Source organism: Chanodichthys erythropterus, chromosome 5 (genome assembly GCF_024489055.1).
Source record: "Chanodichthys erythropterus isolate Z2021 chromosome 5, ASM2448905v1, whole genome shotgun sequence".
Lineage (NCBI taxonomy): Eukaryota > Metazoa > Chordata > Actinopteri > Cypriniformes > Xenocyprididae > Chanodichthys > Chanodichthys erythropterus.
The window spans coordinates 37,634,223-37,658,441 of NC_090225.1; the positions used below are offsets into that span (position 1 = coordinate 37,634,223).

General features: G+C 43.5%; 1 pseudogene; it reads left to right on the forward strand.

The window, feature by feature from the left end:
* The first annotated feature begins 11,583 nt into the window (after positions 1–11,583).
* On the forward strand, positions 11,584–13,415 carry LOC137019897 (protein FAM200A-like; annotated as a pseudogene).
* Positions 13,416–24,219: the final 10,804 nt, after the last annotated feature.

Consider the following 24,219-nt stretch of genomic DNA (forward strand, 5'->3'; position numbering starts at 1 on the left):
AAGACCAAGGACATATAAAGACTACTTTCTGAAATATGGTTTTGTAATGTCTGGATGGATCCGTTCAGAGTCAATAAACTTTGGAGTTTTCAGAACGCTTTTAACCTGATGAACTTTGTTTGTTAATCACTAATTCGGCTCCGGACGACTGTGACTTTCGGCAGGTTTGTGGACCTGTGAGGGTAAACAGAAAACGGCAACTTCCTCACTTCGGTGACTTCAAAAGGAGCACCCCCCCAGAGACTGTCCAGATCCACATTCCAACACCCCACACACACAGGGACACACAAAAACACACACACAGACACACACAGAAACACACAATCATACATTTTTAACTGTATATGTAAACTACCACTATGCTGAAATATATACTTCATATATTTTAGGGCCTATGCATGTTTCCTAGTGTTTAAATGAGTGTAAATGTGCTAGTGTGCATTTTAATAGTGGAATTCTGTCTGTAAACCATAACTTCTTGTCTATGCCTTTCTGATCTGTCGAGTTTGGTCTCTCCGTAAAGCTCCGGACACGAGCTATTCACTGAGACATGTCACACAGCTGACAAATGCTTTTTTCTATGTGTTTAATGATACTGTGAAGAACACACTCCATTTGGAGATCTGATCTGATAGTCATAAAGTCGTGAGGCCAAGCAAAGGGAAAGCTTTCCCGCCAACTTTGCACCCATGTTGTTGGCTACCCCACCTCAAGGAGGTGTGTCGGCTTATCTGTCATAAAAGCAAAGACGCACAATTCTGGGTGTTCTCTCCCGATTGTCTCACGAGCATCTCGTGCACGTTTTTCCCGGACATCTCCGGTGACCACGCGCTGCCATCGCGCTCAGCCTCGGGACCGCCATCTTCCAGCGAAACTCACTCTCAAGTCCTCAGTTCGAACCTTCCCGCGGAACGGAGGAAGCCAACGAACTGCACCAGCGCTAACCTGATATTCGACACACACAACCAATGAAAGTATACTGCCGTTTCTCAATCTTAGATGATGAAACTGATTTCCGTGCTGGCTTAGGACTGGTTGTGAGTTTGCTACTTGCCTTCTCTCTTTCCTTCTCTACTTCCACTCTTGTACATAGGTGTGTATTTTCTTGTATATATATTTAGATGTATAACCTCTGTATTCGTAGTTTGCATATATTAAAACGTTATTCACGCTCGATTGTTCTGTTTGTTCTTTCAGCCGAAAACCAAGTCACTTTAACGTTTTTCGATCGCTTTATGCTTTGATGTTGTAATAGCAAGTTATTTTCATGGCCAGATAATAACTCTGTTTATAATATTCTGTGAGGGACTTAGTTTGCTGGACAAACGAACAGTTTCTCTAAATAATTATTAAACCACAACTAATCATATATGTAATTGATTATAATTCGTTGTAATTGATTCACAATATATGTTTAATTCCCCTTTGGGTCGATATATGAATCATAATTTATTCATAACCTTATGAATTATTATATTCATATTTCACCCATAAATTGATTAATAACCGCTACACATTCGTTACATTATTTGGTGGAGGATTCGCGAGCAACGTTTTAAACTTGGTTTTTGGTAAAAGAGCAATGTAGAATAATTTGTGTGTGATTTAATGTACATGCTCGCTTTATTCAGTGAGAAGACGCATGGGTCCTCACTCTACACACCGTTAACAAGCTGCTGTTTGTGTCTAAAAACACTGCAGGCCTAGTCTTGGTTGACCGTGAAATAACTGCAGTTCATTAATATTCAGACTAGTATGCAAGAGGGCGACAGTCTTTTGCAAATACAGTTTAATATTAATTTCCGCTTGAATTAACGAATTGAATCGTATTCAACGTGTTTTGAAACGAGTTTAGTGGCGATATTCCCACTAAATCTCTTTTAAGGCCTTATTAGTATCTGCCACTATTAAATCTGAATTAATTGTGTCGTCAAAAAAAATTCACAATAGTTGGCGCTCCTGGGTTACGTCATTCGGCCTAGCTAACCAAACCACGTGATCCCCCTTACAAATCTAATCGGAGAGCAGGTCATCTGCTTTAACGACTGATGTGTGAGAGTTTGGAGCTATATCAGCATCCTGATCCAATGTTGATTTGTAACCCGCGGCGAAGAAATCCTGCAAGCGTTACATGTTCGTGTGCACTAAGTCTGCACAAAACTTTGGGACTGATTCCCAAAGTTGTGTACTCGCGATAAGGAGTGCATGTTTAGTGTCCAGTGAATTGGCACCAAAGAATCCGCGAGATTCTATAGTGTAATCGTGATCGTGCAGTTAAAACAGCGTAAGGGCCAGAACCCCACAAGCGCGTTGGTTTTTATATCAGGAATTAAAGAAAGGGGATGCAGTAACTCTGACCCGACGCCAGAGGGCAGTCTGCTCAGGTGTGGCACCCCTCCCTACTTATTGGTTGTGTGGACTCATGGACACCACCGCGCGGACGTTCTGAGTTAAAACAGCTCCATACTTTGAACTGAAATTATTTCCAAATTATCTTTTGCTTCTCTATACTGCGGGGAGTTGTAAAAGTAATTTGCTTTTGGTGGTTATGCTTTCCAATCGTTGTTGGAATGGGTTTTACTGATTTAAATTTAATTTAAACACATTTAAATTTTTAATTTAAATTAAGTTTCCCTTCCAACAAGAGAATTCACTTTCTGAGAGTGCGCCCCCTGGTGGACACCAGATAAGTCAATTCTCTTTTCCCTTGTATTCTTGTCCTGTATTCACAGATTTACTCTATTTTATTTTATTTTATTTTATTTTATTTTTATTCTACTTTATTTCATCTATTCCCTTTTTGTCTTTTCTCTCTTTCTCTCAAGTTATTTCTTTAGTTTTACTTTGGAAATTCATTCCCTTTTATTACTTAATGTTTTATTTTATTCACTCTTAGTTCTGGGTCCTGTTTGTTATTGGCTGGCAATAACATTCACGCACACCCACGCCTCCCTTATTTCATACACTTATTTTGAATTTAATTAAATAACATTTAATTCAATTTTAAAATTAAGTAGTGTCAATCAGTTGGCATTTTGCTCATCAACAAGCAATTCTCTTTAGGAAATCTGCAAATAGGGAAGGCTTTCTCCTTTCTTTCTCCCATTCTGTTATTCTATGCACTCATTTAAATTTAGTTGAACAGAGTTTAATTCAAATTTTAATCAAGTGCATCTGAATTATCCTCTTTTCTCTTTTTCCCGTTCTGTTATTCTATGCCCTCATTTAAATTTAATTGAACAGAGTTTAATTCAAATTTGAATCAAGTGCATCTGATTTGTTTTTGTTTTATGTTATTTTTACTTTTGTTCTGCTTCTAGCTAGTTCATTTTAGACCCCTACTCTTTTATCCTACACACTTAATTATTTAAATTCTATTTAAACAAGATTTAAATTGAGATTTAAATTTACAATTAAGTCGTGTTTACCTGACTGTTTGTGCACTTGCAGATAAGGCCCTTTAGCACCCTATGGTGAGCTGACGGTTGCTCCAGTGAGTTCCAGTGAGTGGAACTGCCTAGCCTGGCGGGTCTTGCACTGACTGTGTGTGAATCGGAGACACTCTGACCTCGTATCACGGGCAACACGCAAGGACGTCATCAAGTTGTGTACCAGGTAAAGGGAGGCAACGAGTCCAAGTTGACACCAAACGGCAATTTTGTTTAATTTCCTGGCTCAGGCTTCTGCACGACAGAACCGCCCTTTTGGAGTAACTGCCCGTAAAGGGGACAGACTCTGAGTTTAGGGAAAACTCAATTTTCGGGCCATTGGCGCAAATACCTTGCCAAAGTGCGCAATTGTGCTGGTGTTCCCTGCTTGAGAGGTTGCACCGTGGTACAAAGGGGACAGGTGGCCACGGACACCGCAGGAGAATGTTTGAACGTCTAGGAAAGGCTGCCTGCCATTGAGTTCTTATCTGAGCACCCACGATTCACCCAGGCCTAAATTAGTGACACACAGTCACTTCACCTAATTGAAAGCCACAGAATATTACATATTCTTCAATTATTCAGGTGCGGGCCAACCCTTAGGCTCTCGATCCATACCATCCCTCTAGGTTTTATGACGCAACAGTGCACTCGCTTGACACCGTCATAAACCCAGCTGGAATAGGAAGTTTAAGTTTCACTTCTCCCCTCTAGCCCTTCTGTTTTAGTTTATTGCTATTCTATTTTTATTCCTTTCTATTTGTTTACTGCTCTATTTCTCATTTAATTGCATCCACCCTGTTCTGTTTTGCTTCTCTACTGTGTTTGTTTCTTTCAGTTCATGTAAAAGCAGAGCCTGTGAGAGCCATCACAGAAAACTGAGTAATAGATAGATGACCGAGCAGCGAGAGTCATCAAAGGACTCTTAGGGCTACCGCCTGTCGAAATCTTTATTCAAATCCGGCACTCACCCACACAGATTGACCCGCGTGGTCCTTTTGGCTATCGACAATTAAGTGTCTAGCCTACATTCCACTAACTGTCTGCACCAGTTAACTGGAACCAAACCAAAAAATTATATAATCATGCATTATTATAAGTCGTTAGCCCTGCGCGTGCTTGCATTGGTTCTGTTTGTGCTGTCTTTCTCTCGCCAACAGCAAGCTAACGTGTTCAGAGCAGCCAGCCCCAGCACCCATGGGGACGGACTCAAGACCGGGTTGGGCTCCCTGACTAGCACGATCCTGCCCAACGACGCTGTGGATCCCCAGCACCTAAGCAACGAGCAGCTGGACGACAACCTGAATCGACTAATGGCCCACGATCCAACGGCGAGCTACAAAGAATGGGCGAAAGTCATCCGAGCCATCGTCCCACAACCGCAAGCTCCAGGCAGAGGATGCCCGGAGGAATCAGGCCCAGATTCATCGTCACCACGATCAGCGACTCGTCGAGACCCAGGACCAGCATTGGACAGCGGACGAATCCAAACCCGAGCTGCAGGAGGAGCTGCAAAGACTTCAAAAAGCCCTTGCAGAGCTCCACCTGGAGGTGGAGCGTAGAAAACTGACTGGAAAACTCCAACACAGCGAAGCTCCCCTAGCCAAAGCAGAGACTAAGCTGAAAGACAGACACACTAAAGCCCTGACCTGTGAAAATCATCTCAAACAGGCCCAGAAAGGAGTTATGGCTCCGAAACAACAAAGAGACTATGTGAATGAACTTGACATTGGTTACAGAGTACTGAAAAGTGGCATGGGAGGGGAAACACACATCACCGAGTTTCCCCTAACCAGTCAAGAAGCCCTAATTCCAAATGGTGTTAAAAGTCCACTGCCCAAAACATCCAACGGCCAGGAAACTTTGCCAGCAGCTGTCGCATCCAACTGCCAGCACCTGCGACAGGCTCTGATCCAAAAGCTTTCTGACCCTGCATCAGATCAAGGGCTCCCTGCTGCCATGGACCTAAAACGGGGCAGACTGAAAAACCCATACACCTGCTACAGCCGACTGCAAATGGCCTGCTTTAGAGCACATGGTCAGCCAGCGATGGAGGAAGATTTCATCTTCAACACTCTGCTTCTCCGAGAGCTGCACCTTGCGGTGAGTGATCACCTGGCAGCCTTGGCCTGCAAACGCAGTATGTCTACTCAGCAGCTGCAAAACTTGGTTGACGAAGCTCACTCCAAGCAGAACACTGCTCCTGAAAAGACTGTAGAAACTCAAACCAGTTACACAGTCTCCGACCACCGCCCAGAAACCTGTCCTTACCTTTTTGAAAGACTGAGAAATGAAATTGAAAGACAAAGCCAGACTCTCAATTCACAAAGATGTGAGCTGAATGTGCAGTCGCACAGTCCAAATGAGGTCCACCTTGAACACACAGCTCCCATGCACCACACCATTGGTCGAGTGAGCCTGGTACCTCCTGTTGGCGTAACGCAAATGGACACGTTTCCCTGGTTCACTCACAAAGACCTGCTAGACTGTTTTGAGGCCCTTATTGAAAAAAATTTTCAATGAAAAGTCTGAAAGTCTGGGCTCAAGCGTGTGAACTTCTGCCTTCCCAGTCACCCAGACCACCTGAGCCAGACGGTCAGGTCACAGAGGTCGCGGGAAATCTCCCAGCTAACCGCGGGAACCCCGGCTCACAGCACAGTTCAAGGTCGCCACCCGGCGTACTTCAACTCACCATAGACTGTAACTCAATCTGCTCCAAGGTCACGACAGACTCACAGCTGAATGATGTAACTACAACAGACATTATTCTCACACTGTGGGCAGACAACTCAGCCTTCAGCCACACGCTGTTAAGTGCTCTCAGTGAAGGAACACCGGACCTCCCATTTGTCAAAAAGCAAACACACTTTCCACTAGACTTTCGTCTGCCAACCATGATGACTGTCAAGGACATCTACGTTTTGAACTTCAAATGGAACAACCGGCATTTAACCCATCACTTCCTGGTCCTTCCAGACCTCCTGATGCACTCTAATGCTGATACGGACAGTGCAAATGAGTTGTTGTGGGCCCCGATGACTGTACAGCTTCCTGTTGTTCCTGTCAACACTGCCAACTTCCTGTCAGGCCAGACTATCCAACAGGTCTGCATCCTGATCAACATACAGGAACCTGCAGTACCACCTTACACCAAAGGGGGTGCTGTTTGGATCAACATACAGGAAATTGTAGTACCACCTTACAACAAAGGGGGTGCTGTTTGGCTCCACACACACAGGAAACGGTAGTACCACCTTACACCAAAGGGGGTGCTGTTTGGCTCAACAAGCAATGTGGTCAAACCCTAAGCCACATGCTGGGCCCCTTCACACTTTCACCTGAAGGCGTGGAACTTGGACTCACTCTAAAAGCCACACCCCTAACTGAAGTGCCACCCTATGCAGTTCAGAGTTGGCTCAACGAATGCATGGTCGCAGACATCAGCATTCCCAAAGCCTACCATCTAGAATGGATAGTGGACCACGGCCCCTATGACTTTAAACTCAGGTTAACAGTCATTAACTTAATACCAGCTGCCATGGCCCCAGAAGGAAGCTTAAGCAACACAAGTTTCACGGCATCCTTCAAGAGCATCTCCATCACTCCCATCAAACTGGTACCCACCAAACAGGTGCGCAGAATGGAGGTGATGGAGGACCAACACCTCGCTGTACCCACAGTCGCTAACCAGCCTGCCTGTGAAACTCAGGAAAGCGCTGCACCTCTGACAGCCAACCTGACAGTTAACACCACAACAGAGGAGCCTTTCCCAAGGTTTGAGCCTAAAGGCCAACAGATCCAGAAAGATGCAAGTGCCCTGAAGAATGACGCAGACTGTCAAAGACTCAGAAACGTCTTGCACAAATTCAAAGTGACATTTGACAAAGACCTTGTATGCTGTGGTCTCACTAAACTTCACACAGTGCATAGTACAACACACCCAAATGCTCCTCCCACCTTCATCAGGCAGTACGAAGGTCACATCGCCCCACATGAACCAGTGCAGGAGTTTGTTCATTCAACAGAAAGAAAAGGTGTTATCTGCCCAGGCAACAGCACCTATTCAGTCCCTACCTGGTCCATTGTCAAACCAGACAGCAAGTGGCGACTCACCATCGACTTCAGGAAGTCAAACCAGCAAGTGCCACTGCCATGACGTGCCAGAAAGCACAAGTCTGCACAGAGCAGAGATTCAGCTGCCTGCCAAAACGGCTATAACAGCACACCAGCATTGACACTTGAGATAATGGTACCCCAACAACAGCGACCAACCTGTCACAGGTACCTCAAAGAGAATGCGTGCCAAGGAATGCCCATGGCCTACATCGAGGGACGTTCCTACATCCATGAGGGCATCCTACAGGCAAGTGCAGGGGTACGATGGTTAAGCGACCAACCCTGCCAATCACAGAATGGCAGGTGGGGTCCCCAATCATGTCAGTATGGTGAAGCAGCAGCTACCCTCATAACTCTTCAAGTCTCCTCTGTCCATAACATCAGAGAACTCAGGTGCACAGACTCACACTATGCCAGACCTTGTTTCACATGCCATCTTCTGGGCTGGAAACAAACTGGTTTCAAGACTGAATGCAACAAGCAGGTGAAACATCAACAACTGTTCCAGACACGTGATCACCTCACCCAAGCACACGACACGATCACTTACGGGGAAAAGGTGAAAAGACGCTTAAAGCAACCAGGGCGTGACAAAGGCGTGAACGACCAAACTAATGCCCTTGCCAAGACTGGCACCCTGCATAACAAGCTATGGTCACACCCACCCCATTCACCCACCCTTAGTGTGACAACAACAACCCGCAGCCAGCCGACTGTTCCTGCAACATTTCCCGCCTTACTGCCACTGCCACTGACAACCAAACTTGCCAACACTTCCATGCGAAATGTTTTGCACCACCACGCATACCCCTCCAACCTCCCGTTGACGGCATCTGGTCCCATGACGGCCCATGGCCACAAACGACTACATGAGACCAACCACATGCTGCGTGTGGGAGTGAACTTTCTAAAATATGTCCCTGATGTCTTCACAGCGCCAAAGCTTGTACTGCCACAGGGCCAAAAGGGGGGTGAACTGATATACACCCATGACACACCATGTGCCAAACACCATGGTACCAGAACCACGGACGAGGCATTAAAACAAGTGGCGCACTTGCCCAGCATGCAGCAAGATGGGGCAGAGCACGCCAGAGGATGTCAAGTTTACCGTCACGTCCAGACTGCAAACGCAAAGCACCGAGCTTCACTGCAAAACCGAGGAGTCACGTTTCCATGGTCAGTCGACCAGAAAGACGGGACGGTAAAACCTCCTCTGATGCTCATGGCCATCACAGACACCATACAGGAGTCAACTCAGGTGTTCCCCACGGAACTACTGATGGCACGGCAGGTGCCACTGCCACTGCCGTTGCACCTGTACCAACCATGAGACTTGAGTCTCATCACAGCCTGCTCTCCTCATCAGCATCGCAACAAGCTCTGCCTACAACTGAGAAAACAACTCGCAACACAGAGCCAAACCCTGCAAACCACCTGCAAATCCTGGAAAGGTATTGCGGTGGTTCTCCGCACTCACAGTTTCCTGCTGATCCAAACGGCGAACTCAAGGAAGCAACTGTTTACAGTCCTCCGGAATGACTTTGCCCAAAATCAGCTGGTTATAGCTCTGTTGACAGACCTGCTACGAGAAATTAGCTTCTCTATGGACAGAGTGGCTATGAATAGGATTCCTCAGTATCCTACACAAACTGTGCTGGACTTTGCTACTGGCAGACCCAAAGACACGGTCAATGTCAGGTGCTGGCAACGTAACACCCATGCCAAGAAACACACCTCAGTTGCGGTAGCCTACCACAACAGCAACCCACGGCTGTGCCCGGCTCCCCACTTTCGCAGGTGTAGTTTCACCAAAGACTTTCAGTACTTCTGCCCAAACCAGCTCTTCCTCGGAAACCACACTGAAGGAATGGGCCGGTTGCAGCCCATGACCAGCGACACACGCTGCCCGGCCAAGCCTCACACCCCAGTCATCGGAACACAAGCCGAGATTGTGGTTGATCGACTACTCATCCACACCCCCACTCATGCTGCCATCCTAATCTACAATCAGCACAACACCGCCACTCGTGTCAGCCTGCCCAATCCAAGTAAGAGGATCCAGGTACCCCTGAGTTCCATCTTTCATCGCAGCCATCTGGCAGTGCACTGTCTCTCAAGCAAAGAGGACCAGTCAGAACTGGAAATCCCATCCTCCTCCAGGAATCACCATCACGCCTTAGATCCAGGACTGGAACTGAGGATTGACAAAAGGGGGTCCCAGCTAAGTGACAGTACCCCCATCGATGCAGCCCTCCAAGCATTCTCACGACTGCCTGTCCTGACCAGCTCACCTAGAGCCCGAGCTTGGACTGCTGCCAACACAATCCGTTGCCTCTCCATGGCAATCAAGTACGCACTCGCCCTGGGCCTGGCCTTCATCCTATCCAAAGGGACCAAAGGGATGCAAGAATCCACGGACAAGTGCCTATCTGCCCTTCCTCAAGGACCAGTAGGAACCACCTGCTGCGTGACCATCCGGATCCATGTGCCATCAAACTTGGTTAACGTCCAACGAAGTCCGCACAGGAACTTCATTGGCCGAAAGGGGGACTGTAACGTCTGGATGGATAATAAATCAATAAACTTTGGAGTTTTCAGAACGCTTTTAACCTGATGAACTTTGTTTGTTAATCACTAACTCGGCTACGGACGACTGTGACTTTCGGCAGGTTTGTGGACCTGTGAAGGTAAACAGAAAACGGCAACTTCTTCACTTCGGTGACTTCAAAAGGAGCACCCCCCCCAGAGACTGACCAGATCCACATTCCAACACCCCACACACACAGGGACACACAAAAACACACACACAGACACACACAGAAACACACAATCATACATTTTTAACTGTATATGTAAACTACCACTATGCTGAAATATATACTTCATATATTTTAGGGCCTATGCATGTTTCCTAGTGTTTAAATGAGTGTATTTGTGCTAGTGTGCATTTTAATAGTGGAATTCTGTCTGTAAACCATAACTTCTTGTCTATGCCTTTCTGATCTGTCGAGTTTGGTCTCTCCGTAAAGCTCCGGACACAAGCTATTCACTGAGACATGTCACACAGCTGACAAATGCATTTTTCTACGTGTTTAATGATACTGTGAAGAACACACTCCATTTGGAGATCTGATCTGATAGTCATAAATCATGCAGATTAAGTCGTGAGGCCAAGCAAAGGGAAAGCTTTCCCGCCAACTTTGCACCCATGTTATTGGCTAACCCACCTCAAGGAGGTGTGTCGGCTTATCTGTCATAAAAGCAAAGACACACAATTCTGGGTGTTCTCTCCAGATTGTCTCACGAGCATCTCGTGCATGTTTTTCCCGGACATCTCCGGTGACCACGCGCTGCCATCGCGCTCAGCCTCGGGACCGCCATCTTCCAGCGAAACTCACTCTCAAGTCCTCAGTTCGAACCTTCCCGCGGAACGGAGGAAGCCAACGAACTGCACCAGCGCTAACCTGAAATTCGACACACACACAACCAATGCAAGTATACTGCCGTTACTCAATCTTAGATGATGAAACTGATTTCCGTGCTGGCTTAGGACTGGTTGTGAGTTTGCTACTTGCCTTCTCTCTTTCCTTCTCTACTTCCACTCTTGTACATAGGTGTGTATTTTCTTGTATATATATTTAGATGTATAACCTCTGTATTCGTAGTTTGCATATATTAAAACGTTATTCACGCTCGATTGTTATGTTTGTTCTTTCAGCTGAAAACCAAGTCACTTTAACGTTTTTCGATCGCTTTATGCTTTGATGTTATAATAGCAAGTTATTTTCATGGCCAGATAATAACTCTGTTTATAATGTTCTGTGAGGGACTTAGTTTGCTGGACAAACGAATAGTTTCTCTAAATAATTATTAAACCAGAACTAATCATATATGTAATTGATTATAATTCATTGTAATTGATTCACAATATATGTTTAATTCCCCTTTGGGTCGATATATCAATCATAATTTATTCATAACCTTACGAATTATTATATTCATATTTCATCCATAAATTGATTAATAACCTCTACACATTCGTTACAGTTTTGTTAATTGTTCCAAAACGAACCAAGAAGCTCGACCCATGTGTGTTATATGCAACGAAAAACTCGCAAATTAGAGTTTTAAACCAACAAAACAAAAAAGACATTTGGAAACACTTCACTTCGACTTGGCTAAGAAACCTCTGGATTTCTTTCAAAGGAAGGCACAAGAGATCGAATCATCAGCTGAGCTTCTCCGTAGAAATGTGACATTAAATGACAAAGCCCAGCTAGCATCATACATGGTTTCTTACCGTGTGGCCAAAGAGAAGCAGCCCCATACTGCTGCAGAAAAAATAATTCTGCCTGCCGCAATAGACATGGTTAGCACGGTTATTGATGAAAAAACCGCACAAAAATTAAAATGCATCCCCCTGAGTAACAACACAGTTTCCCGAAGGATAAATGACATTTCAGACAATCTTGAGCAACAGCTCATAACAAGATTGAAGGCGACAGGGGAATTTTCAATCCAGCTGGATGAAAGCACCGACGTCTCGGACTGCGCAACGTTTTTGGTATACGTAAGGTATGTGTGGGAAACAGAATTTGTGGAGGATTTATTATGTTGCTTGAATATTCCTACTGGAACGAAAGGTGAACAGATATTTTCTGTACTGAACAACTACGTGGTTACAGAGTGCGGGTTGAGCTGGGCCAACTGTAAAGGCATAACGAGTGATGGGACTTTAAATATGACGGGCAGAAAAAGCGGAGTTGTGAAAAGAATCAAGGAGGCAGCTGGTAAAGACATCGTGTGGAATCACTGTTTCATTCACCGCCAGGCTTTGGCATGCAAAGGAATATCCCCCGAGCTTGACAAAACATTGAAAGAAGTCATTCGTGTTGTGAACTTTATTAAAGGCAGCGCACTCAACAGTCTGCTTTTTGATCAGCTGTGCGCCGGCATGGGGGCGGACCACACCCATTTACTGTTTCATACTGAAGTGCGCTGGCTCTCCAAAGGTAGATTATATGAACTGAGAAATGAAATTCATGCTTTTCTCCTTGAGAAAAAGTCTTCACTTGCAGAGCTGTTCACTGAAGAATGGCTTTTTACAGTGTCATATCTGGCGGATATCTTTTCATCTCTCAACGAGCTATGTTTGAAACTGCAAGGACAGAATGATGATGTTTTCCAAAACTGGAAACACATTCTCACCTTTCAAAAGTCTCTAAAGCTGTGGCTTGCACGACTCAGAAGTCCAAAACCCAGTCACTACATGTTCCCTACTGTGTTACAGCACATAGAGGAAAATGATGTCACTGACACACAAGTGAAACACCTGACTGGGCTAATAGTGACACACCTAGTTGCACTCATTAATAACTTTGAGCACTATTTCCCTAAGGACAGATATGACATTTTGCATGATAAAAGGTGGATCCAAAATTCCCTTTGATTTTGAAAGTCCAGAGTCACTGCTGGAGCTTGGACTAACTGCTTCTGAAGAAACTGAACTGTTACAGCTGAGCAGTGACCAGACACTTAAACGAAGACATGAATCCATGACATTATCATCATTTTGGGTAAGCATTTCATCTGAATACCCTGTCTTAAGCAAGGCAAGCATACTGTTGCTTATTCCTTTTACAACTACATACAAATGTGAAGTTGGGTTCTCAGTTCTCACAAAAATAAAGACAAAATACAGGAATAGACTGAATGCTGCACCTGATATGCGTGTTGCACTCTCCTCATGTACACCAAACTGGAATGTAATTCTAAAAAACAAGCAGGCCCATTTCTCCCATTAGCCGGGTAAACTGCCTTGATTTGGTGAAACTGATGATAAAGACTGGTGCACTTAAACATTACTCTTCTTCTTAAAAAAAAAAAAAAAAAAAAAACTTAAAGCATGTTTTTGATAGCTCTGAAGGTTCATATTACTATTGTTCTAAAGATTGTTTGCATTCATATTTTTGTTTTGAGAAGAAAAAATGAGAGCCTGTCATACTGTGCACTTTATAAAATGTGTATATTACAGTGGGTGCATAAAAAAGTTCTCAAAAATATTTCAGTAAGAAACTTGTTCATATTATTCTGGTAGATGTGCAAAGCATTGAATGTTATATGAAAGGCATGCATTGATTCTGTCTGGTTTTATTGATGATAGGAAGAAAAGTAAATGATTAACTGCCCTATTTTGCACTTTGTCTCATTAAGTATAAATTGTGTACACTGTAATGATGAGAATATGAAAACAATGAGATGCCCTGTCAACTCTTCCTTTCTCATTTCACCTCTGCATTTTGCTTATTGTCAACAACAGGTAAATAAAAAATAATTGTGCTTTGTCAAATATCTGTATCTCTTTTAAATAGTTTAGTGGAGGCTTAACTGACCTTAAAAATGGTCATCCATATTTTGTTAATGCATAAATTCTGTGATATATGAACTATATGGGCCTAATGTTTATTGGGTCACAAGGATTTATCGAATTTAAAATGTGGGTCCCCAGAAAAAAAGTTTGGGAAACACTGACTTAGACAACACTGGGGAAGCGAACCCACAGGGGACGCTGCGGAGGCCACAGCCTACCCTGCAGGGGATGGATTACGTGGAAATACACATATGGACTGGCCGTGGGCAGTACGCCTATGGAGTCCCTGGGATGGCTCCAGCCTAGAGATAGGGGGAGACTTATCTGACAGGTGACAGCAGAGCTGCGGCAATAGCGGCAACATACACCTTGAGGGTGGAGGGAGACAGCCTTCGCTCCAAGCCCTCTTGCAGGAAGGAAAGCACAGACCTGACCGAACATGATCGGGGGTCCTCTCGGTGAGAGGAACACCATTCCACAAACAGGTTCCACTTCAACGCATAGAGGTTCCTCATAGAAGGAGCTCTAGCGGAAGTGATAGTGTCTACAACCGACTGGTGGAGATCACTTTGAACCTCTGTGTCCTGTTCAGGGACCAGACATTGAGTTTCCAGAGGTCTGGACACAGGTGCCAGAGGGTGCCCCATCTCTGAGTCAGAAGGTCCTTTCTCAGAGAAATGGGCCAAGGAGGTGCTGTCACGAGGAGCGTCAGTTCAAAAAACCAGGTCAGAGTGGGCCAATATGGAGCCACTAGCAAGAAATGGTGCTCATCCTCCCTGACTCTGCACAGGAGCTATGCAAGTAGGCTACAGGACGTAGGCAATTGTTATGCCAATGCATTTGGGGCCCTGTCCACAGACACGATACTGCATACCCATTGTATGTGGCTCCACACCCAGTGGCAGAGGTATCCAGGCATGCTGTGGAGAGCACAGCATGCCTGGACACTTGTTCAAGGGGGACTCCTGCCTGTAGGAACGAAGGGTCCGACCACTGAATGAGGGTACGATGGCAGTTCAGTGTCATGGGGACATGGAACGTATCGTGTTGCCATGCCCATCTCAGGACCCAGCCATGCAGCCAGTGCTGAAGCGGCCATATATGAAGAAATCTGAGTGGCGTGACTGCGGCTGCGGATGCCATATGCCCCAGGAGCCTCTGAAAAAGTTTCAGTGGGGCCGCTGTCCTGCGCTTGAGCGAACTCAGGCAGTTCAACACTGACTGGACGTGCTCCCCTGTGAGGTGCGCTGTCTGGGTGACCGAGTCCAGTTCCATACCGAGATAAGAGATCCTCTGCCCGGGGGTGAGTTTGCTCTTGTCCCAGTTGACCATGTCCCTGTGTTCGCAATAGCCGAGTCTGATGGTACAAATGAGCCAGCGGGACGGGCTGGGAAGCGCTAGCCAGGCTCCCAGACTCCGAGCCAGTGGGACCAAAGGCACCACAGACGTACCCGGTGTGGGGCAGCGAGGCAGAGTGCTGGGACCTGACTCGGACGGCATAGCGGCCCGAAGTGGGGTCAGACTCTGTGAGGTGGCAGTGTGTATGGGAGACGGTGCAGGAGAGACGGCTTCGACAAACAAACTGGAACCTGCTGTCGAGGTGAAAGGGGACTGAGAGTGGCGAGGCGGGGCGCCGCACACTGCCAGCCTCGAAGCGGACCACCGGGGCAAGATGTGATGGCCTCAATCTGCTCCTGTGCAGCCGAGAACTGCTGGGCGAAGCTCTTGACCGCGTCACCGAATAGGCTGACCTGAGACACGGGGGAGTCCAGGAACCGAAACTTGGTCAAGACCACCCTGGGGCCTGTCCATGAGCGCTTTGGCCTGATAGACCTGCAGCAGGGCCATGGCATGCAAAGCAGAGATGGCCTGTCCGCATGCTCTGTAAGCTTTCTCTGTCAAGCTCGACAAGAATTTACAGGCCACCGCGACAGCCAGCGGCGCCAGCCAGCCAGCGGCCATTGGACACAGTTGCATCACAACGGCTCGCTCGACTGGGGATCCCAGCGTACCCCTTAGCCTCCCCGTCATCCAGAGTGGTTAAAGGGTAGAGGGACCAGGCCTGGCATGAATGCTATACGGCGTTCTCCAAAACTTGGTCACCTCCTCATGCACTTCCGGAAAGAATGGTACCAGGGCGGGATGCTGAGGACCAGCATGGGCTGCCCCGAGAAACTAGTCGTCCAGCCGAGAAGGTTGGGGACACAGTGGAGGATTCCAGACGAGCCCGAACTTCTTGGCGGCCCAGGGAAGCATAGCCATCAACTTGGGATCGGCCTCGGGCAACGCTACAGTCTTCATCTCCCGAGGATTCAAGCTCACCTTCCGATGCCACGATCGACATCTGTTCGTCCACAGGTGCACCAAAGGAAACAGCTAGTCGCTCGACAGAGGGACAAGCGCGATCCTCCAGCAACACCACAGGCTGCAGTGTTGTAGAGGGGATAGAAGCCCGCGGGGAAGCCCTAACTGTGATCCTCAGGTCACCCTTTCTACATGCCGACGCGCTGCTCCCCTAATCGGAGCTAGAGAAAACGGCCGAATGGGTCATAGGGGAGGGAACCAAGAGAACCAAGGAATGAGAGTCTAGACCTCAACACTGAGATAGTCATGTTCCCACAGTGAGAACCTGAGCTATCCACAAAAGCTGCCTCAGCATGCTGAATGCCCAGGCATGTGACACAGCGATTGTGACCATCAGCGGGGATCAGGGAACGACCACATCCAGTAACGCACAGATGAAATTACATCTTGAAAAAGATGCATGGTTCATCTGTAAAGCTCTTTTAGAAGGGGGAAATTCAACACACAGCGAAGCACTCAGAGAACAGCTGCGGTGTGACTGCAGGTACACCACTCCCTGAGTCACACGCACAGAGGAACCGGCCCAAATCGCAAACCAAACAGGGCAGAAAACAATGCTATGAAAACAGCAGTTGAGAGCTATATAAAAGCTCGAGAAAGCTCGCTCTATGAAGGCTCGCGGCTTCACTGCAGGGTGCCTTAACACCAGCATGACGAAACAAAGGCTCTTCAAAGGCTTGAGAAGTCACTCTCAGTTAAATAGCAGGAACACAACAGGTTGGCTCCGAAACGAAAGACTTCCCTATTTATACCCACCTGGCGGGGGTGGTGCGCATTATGCAAATATCACATACCAATTCCACTGGCTTGTTTAGTTTCACTCGAAGCTGATAGGGCTCTCTGGCGATATCCCAATACGTCGGTCACTACTGATGTACGTCTAACGTGACCGACTGAAAGGGAACCAGGGTTACATTTGTGACCAAGATGTTTTATTTTAAACATATATCTATGCACTAGAACTAATTTAGCCAGAATTTAGAGTTGGAATGATCTGTTTAATAATAAATTGTTTACATGTTTGTGTTATTAGCTAAAGGCATAAAAGAAAGTGCATTGATAATGTAGAAAGTATCAATGTGTTTGGGGGTGAAGTTCTTGAAACAATTATGTAAATGAATTAGTGGAAGGATGAGTAAGGTATGTTAAAAATATTTGTATTTAATATTATTTATATTAAAATGTTTGTGTTTAAAATTTCTCACAATTAAGGAAATGCAAATGGAACATCTGGAACTTTTTTTTTTTTTTTTTTACAGGCAACTGTTCCACTAAACATGTTTCAGCCTGATTGTATCTTCTCTAATTCCATAGAATTAAGCCAGAATTATTCTTATTATCCCATTATGGATCTGATACTGCCCTCCATAAAAATTTTTTTTTTTTTTTTTTTGTCTGTATCTAATAATTGTATTAAATAAATCTATCTGTCTGCCTTTCTCTCTGTCTGACTGTCTGTCATTTACCTTTTTTTTTTTTTAAGTTAAACTTTTAGATACGCTTTCTGAAGCATACATCGATGTCTGTCATGGAAAAAAAAAAAATCTGTTTGCATGCTGAGATGCACAATCATATATTCAGGCACCTGTATGCAGATAAAGCTGTTCTGTGTGTGTGTGTGTGTGTGTGTGTGTGTGTGTGTGTGTGTGTGTGTGTGTGTGTGTGTGTGTGTGTGTGTGTGTGTGTGTGTGTGTGTGTTGTTTCTTCAGCTGGGCACTTTCAAAAAAATGAGAATTTTAAAATGTGATGTTTGAATGAAATAAAAAATAAAATCAAGTGCATTAACTTTTGGAGAAAAAAAAAAAAAAACTTTATTAGGGGCAAAATTGTTAGCTGCGCTGATACTGCAACTACCATCTGAATAGTCATAATGTTTGATTGACATTTTCACATAATATATATAAAAAAAACGGTCTAAAATGTAATAATTCATATTTGTATGATGGATTAAAGTCTAGGTCTGGAAAAAGACTAAAACAATCCAGTTTATACATAAAAGAAAACTGAAAAGTAGAAATACATTTTAATGTGATCTTCATATAAGATAATGTGATTCTCTTTGTGTGTGATTTCAGCTGTAAACCTAAGACTTCATATCACTGTTTGCATGCTGAGATGCACAATCATATATTCATATCTAAATCAGTCATTAATATTCATTTATAATGTAGGTAGGCACTTTCTAAAGTGGGATCACACTGAAAAGTTTACACCAGAAGTGATTCTCAAATGCTGCATCTCTGCCAAAGTTCCTCTACTTAATTGTGAGAAAACTCTGCTCCCTGTAGGCAGCTTATGCATATTCATTGCCGCAGGGATGTTCTAGACTGAAAGCGCTTGGTGTGGCTTGTTGCTCGCATTGAGGATCTCTGCAGAGTAGATTACTGGCAGCAATGGAAGAACCTTCCAAATGGATTCAAATGCAAATGTGAGCCTGAGTAAAAGACAATCTTAATTTATCCTATTCTCTGTGTGACAGTGATGTGCAATAATGCTTCAAATGCCAGATGAATATTAAAACATCAAACAGACAAGAATTGAGCTTGTTATTATGTGTTTTGGGATCAAAAGAAAAGGATTGTGTTGATTTTGTGAATGTTTTGCAGAGCATATGTGGACTGTCTTTCCACACCACCCTCATCTCATCCCTGTTGTGTTCCCACCTCCTCTGTCTGGACTGCACCCACATTTAAACCTGAACTGATTTGGAGTCAAAAGCAGTTGCTGGGGCAGGTTTAGTGGGGCAGAAGCGGTTACCGAGGCATTTAACTATTTGGGGGGCTTTAACATATGAAAAGCAAAAGAGGAGGGCTAAGGACCACTAAGGATGAGTCTAGGCAGGATGGCCTCTCTCCCTGTCAAAGAAGGGGGCTAATGGTGGAGCAGGGGCTGTAGAGGCAAGGGGCAACAAAAGCTCTATTGAGTATGAATGAGTCCCCCACACAGCCAGAAACAGGGGGAATTCCTGTAACACCCCACTGTTGGAATGACATGAAAAGATTACCATACCAGTGGACGTTCCACGCTCTCCATGTAGTCCATAAGAGAGAAACTTGACCCTTGTGATTTATATGACATGGGAAAACTTCCTACAACGATGCAAAAGCCTCATTTGTCCATTTGCTCTCCTGATTTCTGGTTCGTACCAGCAAAGTATTCTGAATGGTAGAAGATTGGCTAGAGCTCCTAAGAAAACAAAAGAAGACATGCTTTAATAATTATATGTGAGTGTGTTCAGGAATACATGAGTCTTTGTGATTTCATTTAAGGGGGTGTTTCAAAATTGTTAGCTGTGCTGATGCTACAACTACCATTTGAATAGCCATAATGTTTGATTAACATATGAAGTGTAGGTCTGGAAAAAGACTAAAACAAGAAGATTGAAGAAAATTGAAAAGTACTAAAACATTTTAATGTGATCTTCATATAAAAGAATGGTACAAACATGTTAGTTTTAATCTAAAAATCAACTCCTGGGACAATAAGTTGAAGTAACACCCTTAACTCCCTCGGGTCGGCGGTCATGCCGGCGTGATCACCGCGGTTTTTTTCCAACCAGTGTGAAAGAGACTCAAAATACTCTATCAATGTTGCACATACAATTAAGAGTTATACACCATTTTAATCTGTGGAATATCTTCTTTTATTTGTGTACACTCAGAGTAAAAACAAAATGTTGTGCTTTTTGTAAAATAAAGAAAACTAACATGATGCATGATCTCTCGTCTCCCTCTGAAGGAAGTCCAATCTGGTAGTTTTTAGAAAATGAACTGTAACTTAGTGAATACTAATCACAAAAAAATTGGACTTATGTCTAAAAAAACTTTGAAATGACAGGTTTTAAATCAAAACAAATCGAAAACAAACATTCTGTGTTTATGTAATCTGTATGAAAAGAGAGCCATATCAGAAATTCACTCATAGTAAAAAGAGGTAACAAAATTGTTCAGACACTTTGCATCACAAATATACATTATACTTTAAAGAATATAATAGAATACCATTATTTTAAATTGTAATAATATTTCACAGTATTGCTGTTTTTTCTGTATGTTTGATTTACACCATGATGAGATTTGAATCATGATCACAGAGGGTTTTTTCACAGCCTACCTGACTGAAAGGCCTCATTAATATGCAAGTCATTTCAGGTCATTATTATGTGATTCTTTTGTCTTCTTAGGTGAGAATCACCCATTATACATGAGGATTCACACCTCCACGCATACTGTGTTTCTTGACCAAAGATGTTTCAGAAAATTTAAATCTCTCTATTGTTTTATGTGAACAAGCAGGCAGCATCATTTTTACCTCATTTTGAAGCAAAAACTCAAGTCTACAACCTCAAATACCCAGAAGTCTTGAGAACAAAGATTTAATATATATTTTTTGGCTTTATTTCAGTGACTTTATTTCAGTTTTGTTGCTTTTTCAATAACCATGCATAAACGTTATTCCTTCAAAAACAAACATGTACATACATGTTCCTCACATTGTTACAACAGAGACTCGGAGGCAGAGGTAAAAGCAATCCAGGTAAGTTTATCAACAAACAGCAGAGCAAAGGGTGATGGTAAGCAGTTATGTAGTTCTTGAATGAAGGAGAGAGTGTAATACTGTCCTGATTTTGTCTTGCAGATGCAGATGTAGAGATGCGTTGGAAGGAGATGGCTGAGACACTCTCACACACACACACACACACACACACACACACACACACACACACACACACACACACACACACACACACACACACACACACACACACACACACACACACACACACACACACACACACACACACACACACACACATACTGGTTTTTGTGGTTTACGAGGACTTTGATGCTCAAACCAGTAGGATTGTGGTTTAGGGGGACACACCTTTCCCGATGCCCTACAGTGATGATAAAACTATCAAAAATTTTGTTTTGATCTGCAGATCACACATCTGGCTTTAAAGTTTCTTTACACACAACAGAACGGAAAATATGACAACATGACATATCAGTGGTATACAAGGACATTCCCGCCCATCCAAAAATGTTCCCGCCTATGACATAATTGTGATTTTTGGGTACAACCTGATTTATGAGGACACCTATTGTACAATACACAAAACATGTCATTTCTCTGGATTACAAGGACTAGTGTGTTTTACAGGTACATGACCACACACAACACACAAACCTGACGATATGGTGTATTACCAAGACTGAGGTGATTAATGAGTACCTGATCTTAAACACAATACACACCTGACACACTCCAACATTATAAGGACGGATGTGTTTAATGGTACATGACCACACACAACACACAAACCTGACGACATGGTGTATTACTAAGACTGAGGTGATTAATGAGTACCGGTTCCTCAATACAATACACACCTGACACACTCCAACATTACAGGGACCAGTGTGTTTAATGGTACATGACCACACACAACACACAAACCTGACGACATGGTGTATTACTAAGACTGAGGTGATTAATGAGTACCTGATCTTAAACACAATACACATCTGACACACTCCAACATTACAGGGACCAGTGTGTTTAATGGTACATGACCACACACAACACACAAACCTGACGACATGGTGTATTACTAAGACTGAGGTGATTAATGAGTACCTGATCTTAAACACAATACACACCTGACACACTCCAACATTACAGGGACCAGTGTGTTTAATGGTACATGACCACACACAACACACAAACCTGACGACATGGTGTATTACTAAGACTGAGGTGATTAATGAGTACCTGATCTTAAACACAATACACACCTGACACACTCCAACATTACAGGGACCAGTGTGTTTAATGGTACATGACCACACACAACACACAAACCTGACGACATGGTGTATTACTAAGACTGAGGTGATTAATGAGTACCTGATCTTAAACACAATACACACCTGACACACTCCAACATTACAGGGACCAGTGTGTATTAGAAGTACTTTAATTATGACTTAAAATAACAACATAAACATTGAGTTTTTCCGGTTTTAACCATGTAATACCATCATGGAATGGCATTTTAAGGGGAAAATGAAATCCACAACTAAAAAACTAGGTCAATAACACATGGACAACTGTGTAATCTGTGTAATCAGAAAGCATACAGCAATATTACTGTTTTGACATATTGAAATGGCAACCATTCAAAACTTTGAAAAAATGTGAACAGAATTGTTGAGTCAAGTCAAGTCAAGTCACCTTTATTTATAAAGCGCTTTTTAAACTACATATTGTTTCAAAGCAGCCCTCATAACAGGAACATTGTTCAACAAAGATTGTTTGGGCTGTACAGCAGAAGAGTATTGTGTCATTGTTCAGCCAGAGTCAGTTCAGTGTTGATTCAATTACGTTGTAAAACTCATCAGTTATTAATTTAGTTCACTTCATCTATACAGCAGCAGCAGCAGCTCTGGAGACAACAGTCATGTCATCGTCCAGCTCAGTTCAGTTCTCATACAATAGTGTCAATGCAGTCAGATCAATAATAATGTTGAATATTAAATTGTCATGTTTTTGTGACAAACTACTGCTTTAAAGAACAGTTAAACTTTAGAGATTTACAGAGTGAAGTCTTAGTATATTCATGCTCTAGAATGAAACTAACATAACCAACAACTAAAATAATAATCCTTATACAACAGCATCAAATGAGACACAATGCAACATCACTTATTTTGTGCTTTTCTTTTCAAGCTAATTCCTTGATTTCTTACAAAATCTCTTGTGTTTTGTCCACAATTTTCCTTTGGTCATATGTGACTTAAAATGATCAATTACAGCTGTAACTTCAGCATCTGACCAGCAAACCTTTTGTCCTTTCCGTCTTGTCCTTTTCCTTTCCGTTTTTTAATTTCTGCCGAACTCTCATTCTCTGTATAGATGAATGCATACTTTATTAAGCTCCCACTCTATCAAAGCTCATGTACTTACAATGATGGTCGTACTCTAATTTAAACCTCAGGTACCTTGACAAACTCAGCAGTTTTCCAAATGGGCATCTTCTGAACATCTGCAAGAAATCAGTTACATACTGATCAGGAAACTAAGATTTAACTCTCAAATACCTAGAACTTAAAACTGGTCATACACCTGATATCTAAAAGTAAAATTTCAAATGACACAAAATATTATTCTGGAGATTAAATGTTATCAGCCTGTTAAAGGGATAGTTCACCCAAAAATGAAAATGTGATGTTTATCTGCTTACACAAATCGCATCAAATATGTAGGTGACTTTGTTTCTTCAGTCGAACACAAATGATGATTTTTAACTCCAACCGTTGCCGTCTGTCAGCTGTATAATGGGTGTCAATGGAAACACAATTTATAAGAGTCAAAACGTATACATAGACAAATTCAAATGAAACCCTGTGGCTTGTGACGGCACATTTATGTCCTAAGACACGAAAAGATCGGTTTGTGCGAGAAACTGAACAGTATTTATATAATTTCTTACCTCTAATACACCAGTGAGGTCTGATCACAGTCTAACAGCGGAAGTAATGTCTAGCACTCATTGAAGTATATGCTCGAGACATCACTGCTGTTGTCAGAGCGCGATCAGACCTCACTAACCGAGTGCTGAACGCAGTTGGACATGGTGTATTAGAGGTAAGAAATGATATAAATACTGTTTGGTTTCTCACACAAACCGATAGTTTTGTGTCTTAGGACATCAATGTGTCTTCACGAGCCGCAGGGTTTAATTTGGATTTGTCTGTGCATGTTTTTTGACTCATAAATTGTGCTCCCATTGACACCCATTATACAGCTGTCAGATGGCAATGGTTGGAGTTAAAAATCATCATTTGTGTTCGACTGAAGAAACAAAGTCACCTACATCTTGGATGCGCTGGGGTAAGCAGATAAACATCACATTTTCATTTTTGGGTGAACTAT